This window comes from Vanellus vanellus, assembly GCF_965231255.1.
Source record: "Vanellus vanellus genome assembly, chromosome: 1".
NCBI classification, from domain to species: Eukaryota; Metazoa; Chordata; class Aves; order Charadriiformes; family Charadriidae; genus Vanellus; species Vanellus vanellus.
The window spans coordinates 150,713,668-150,718,125 of NC_138905.1; the positions used below are offsets into that span (position 1 = coordinate 150,713,668).

Consider the following 4,458-nt stretch of genomic DNA (forward strand, 5'->3'; position numbering starts at 1 on the left):
TAAATCTTCTTGACCGGTAAAACGCTGCAGAAGCTGTTTATTGCATAACTGTGATCAAACAGGGGCCCTTTTTTTTTTTTTTCCTTTTTTTTTTTTTTTTCTTTTTTAACTGTTCGTATGACGAGAAGAGCACGGCTTTGGGTGAAAGGAGGTGCCCGCAGAAAGACCAGCATCGAACCCAGCGAGGGGCTGCGCTGACAGAGCCGGACTTGTGGAACCAGGGCTGGGTGGGAGGGAGCCAGCTGTCCGTGGAAAGCTGAGCCAAGGTTCCGGTTTGCCTCCAGCAGCAGCCCTCGAGTTTGGAGAGTTTTCGTCAGGGACTCGAGCCAAACGCTGGATGCGCTTTGGTTTTCTTCTTCGTAAATTCGGCAACTGAACGCTCGTGTGGCTTGGACCGTTTGCATGTGCTTGGATGCTCAAAAAAAACCAAACCCAAAACAGGTTGGGGTTGCTAAATGAACACGCTCGCCTTTCATATAGATCGGGGAATTGGAGTGCTGTGAAAACTGAGAAACTGGCATAAAGCTCTTGCACAAAAATTGTTTTATAATGCAGGATCCTTAATTCAGGTATTTTAAATTAATCCTTAAGTGGGAAATACCCCTTACTTTTTGTAAAAAAAACGATATTGCTGATTTCCTCCTTCCCCCGAAGCATAATACATGAATTTTTTAATATTTTGTATCACTGTATTTCTGATACATACAGATTTACCTGCATGAGCCCTTCTGGTTCTTTTAAATGCCTCTTAACTGTACTTTGAAAATGTTAGTGGAAAAGTAATAACTTACTTTTGACTTTAATGAGAAATATTCCACATTAAAGTCTACATTACTTTATATTGCCAGGTATGAGGAGTTGAAATGACATAGAAAAGTCTTCAAAGCACTGACTGTGAAATGAGCTCCTTCCACTTGATGCTGAAATGAGGTACTGTTTTCAGTTGGTTTGAATACTGATAAGATCACTCCTTTCAAGGTTATTTGGATGCTGTCATTGCCTCCAGTTTTATGCGATGTGGAAGTAGGTGGATAGATACGTAGTTCTTCACTGTACTAGAATCGACCGGTGGTGGCCAGTTATGTACAGCTACAGGTATCCATCTCGGGTTTTTTTGAGTGTGTGTGGGTTTTGTTTTTTTTTTTCCTCCTCCTACCCTGTTTTGGTGAAAGTTGAGGCAGTACCTGTAACAAACACTTTGTTCAGATTGAGACTTAGAGCGGTTAATACTTTGTCTCAAAGTTGAACTGGAATTTAGCTGATGAAGATTTAACTATTGCTCGCATCTTTGTGAATATTGTTCTTTGATTTCTGCGACTTCATTTTGATGTAGCTTCAACAGAATGTCTTGGATAATGGGTTTTCCTTAAAGGTAAGACTTTTCTGTAGTTCTGCAACTTGCAGGATTGTCTGGAAAGGAGGCGTTTAAGGACTAAAGTTTGTGGTCATCACTTCAGTGTCAGAATACCACAGTGAATAGCCAGATCTGCTTCTAAAAGGTGCTTGTACATCATTTTGTGTGACTCGGCTTTCAAGTATGCCCCTGTAAAATGATCAGCTGCGTTATTGAGCATGTTAGACAGGAAAGTTGGGACCTCAGGAAAGTGAGAGACTGGAAACAAGGTACAGTCTGTTAGACATTTTATCTTGCTTTGCTTTTGTGTTTTAACCCTGCCAGGCAGCTTAACAACTTACTCGGGTTGACAGGAGTAAGCACAACAAGGAACAAGGTGTGAGCTGTGTGAATTGTTGTGGTGGGTTGAATCTTGTCTTGGTGGTTGTACTTTGGACCATGTGGACATACATGGGTTTGGTTCTCCACCCCCTACCCATTCTCCTCCCCCCCCTCATTTCAATAAACTGTATTAAATTTTTACTTTAAAAGTTAATGCAGTTCTTTCATATGGGTATACCACTAAACTGGGGTACTTTACACCTCTATGCTATTATGTTGTTTGCAAAGATGATAATGAGCCTTTGAACCACAATTTCTGTATTCTTATGTATGGCTCAAAGGCCAAGAATCTGTTGGTTACCTTTGCTGTAATGAGTCCCCATAGACAGTGGTCAATATTGAAAGCCAATTAAATTAACAGCAACTTGCTGATACACAATTGAGGGGCTTAGATTCTTCCTTTGCTGCTGTCCTGAGCATTTTTTCATTGTGTTGGCCTTTGCCAGGATCTGTCATGTCCTTATATTTATAAATTACTTACAAGTAAAATCTTTGAAAAATTGGAGACAGAAAATTTGGGAAACAAAGACACAGTTACATGTTTTGCACAGCTTTCTGAAGGACAAGAGTGCTAATTCCACAGCATGCAGACTTAGGGACCCAGTAGGTCTCTAAACCTGTTCTTATGGCATTTAAAGTTGGCAGTGCGCCTAAGGCAAGTAAAAGGGCAAGTTCTGTGAAGATAGACATCCTGCAAACAACAAAATGTCAGTATCTTAAATAAGTCCACATGTTTTCTGGTTTTGTTTTCAATACAGTAATTTGAGAAATTTGAAGAAGTGGTAGTAAGTTGTATTTTAACTAAGGGAAGAAAAATACTAGGAAAGTGACTTAGAAATCAAACCTTTTCTTTTTTAGTAGCTCAAACCACCAGCATGATTGGTTGGTGGTGTGGGGTTTTGTTTTTTTGTTGTTGGGATTTTTTTTTTCCTTATTATTTATTATTATTTCCTTATTATATATTTTATTATTTATTTCCTTATTATTTCCTTATAAGAAAAGACTTCAAGTACATTTTTCCTTTTATCCCAGAAATCTTTGAGCTGAAACAGTTTTACAAACTAAGTATGTAGGCAGCGTCATCAGTGAAATTGCCATTCTCTCTACATAAGTGAGATTTTTGAGCTTCTGTAGTTGTATCACAGGGGCATTTCATATTGCTGACGCTGGAATAGAAGGCACTACAAGGCTAAAGTTTTTAGGTATGTGAACAAAGTTTGCTGTTTCACATTTGTGGATTTTGGGTAGTGTTTCTCTGTATATTCTGCTTAAGAAAAAGTGTAAAAACCTTGTGTGGTCACTTGAAACTGTACTGACCAGAATAGAAATGCTCCATATACGGTGAAGTATTGCAACTGCAGAAGCTACAGGCTTCTTCCTATCTTTCCAGAGTTTTTAAACTTTACTGCTGCAATATTTGAAGGGTGCATGTGTGTGAATTTTGGAAGAATAGAACTTCAAAAAAATTGAGCTTTAGCGTACAATATTAGGAAGACATCCACTCTTGGTACTGAAGACCAGTAATGGGTGCAAAATGTAAAGCTTAACCTGTTGGATTGCTTAGTTATTCTTATCTTACTCTAAATTTAGGTATTCTTTGTGCCCATTCAGTGGTTAAATCTTTCTTACAAAGTGGCTAATGTCTGGTTTTGTTGCTTGCTTGACACTGGTGTAATGTTATCTTGGTTTTGGCAGAAATTTCTTTTCCAAAGGTCTTTGCTAGAATTCTTGGTCAATCTTTACTGCAAATTTTGTTGTTGCTCTTTCCTTTTTAAGTCATTTCTCTAGTGCAGGCAGAGGGATGCTCTTGCTTTTACTTTTAGGATGTCTGTAGAAAATACGGATTTGTATGCGTATGTTGCTGTCCAAATGATGTGTTTTGTAAAATCCTCCTTTCCCCTTCTTCATTACCGTTTTCCACTCTTTACAGGTAAACTGAAACTCCAGGAATGATGATCAGCTCATTGGCAAGTTACAGGAAAACGACATACAAGGCAACTAGATAAAGACTAAGGTATGAGTGCTTTGTCAGATAAACTGTCCAAAAGAAGGACGTACTTGGAGGCTGTTATATTAAAGTGTTGAACTCTGCTCTGTGTGTTTCTCCCCACTACCCCAACACTTCTGCTAATGAAATGTTTCAAAAGAAGGAGATGGTGCGGCTTATTTGTCACTAAAGTGAACTACGTTGGATATAAAAGTAAGTCAAGGCCATGTGTGTTTTTTCAGGGAATAACATCTATACTTCCAGCCATTTCTAGGTGGGTAGAAGGCAAATATTAACTAGGACCTGTGCAATAAATGTTTTGCAATGGACAGCTATGTGGGAAACCAGATTGCTTTAGAGTGAAAGGGAGCAGCATACAAAATAGTCAGGAGCTGAGGAAAGGCAAGACAGCTAAATGCAGACCTTAACCTGCAAGGAGCTGTCAGAAGGGAAAGGGTTTAGGTGTTTTCCAGCTGGCTGATGGTAGGCAACTTGGGAAGGGCTCTGATGACACCTTGACAAGAAAAAGCAGGCGCATCTGAGAGGTGAGCAGGACTTGATTAAGATTTAGAGGTTTCATGGAAGCCACTTGCGGGTCTTGAGGGCAGTGGGTGTCTGTTCAGTCATGTCTTTGTTAGAGGAAGCTGCAAAGAAGACCCGAGGTGAAGTGAAACTACAATTCTTGAATGCTTTGTTTTGTGTCTGACCACAGCAATTCATATTAGCTGCGGTTTCC

At 39.4% G+C, this 4,458-nt stretch overlaps 1 long non-coding RNA gene across 1 annotated transcript; it reads left to right on the top strand.

Moving 5' to 3' along the window:
* Positions 1 to 484: 484 nt before the first annotated feature.
* LOC309683730 lies at positions 485 to 3,744 on the top strand. The gene is made up of 3 exons (XR_014270237.1): positions 485 to 569; positions 849 to 930; positions 3,666 to 3,744. It is a non-coding gene; the product is annotated as an uncharacterized lncRNA (long non-coding RNA).
* Positions 3,745 to 4,458: the final 714 nt, after the last annotated feature.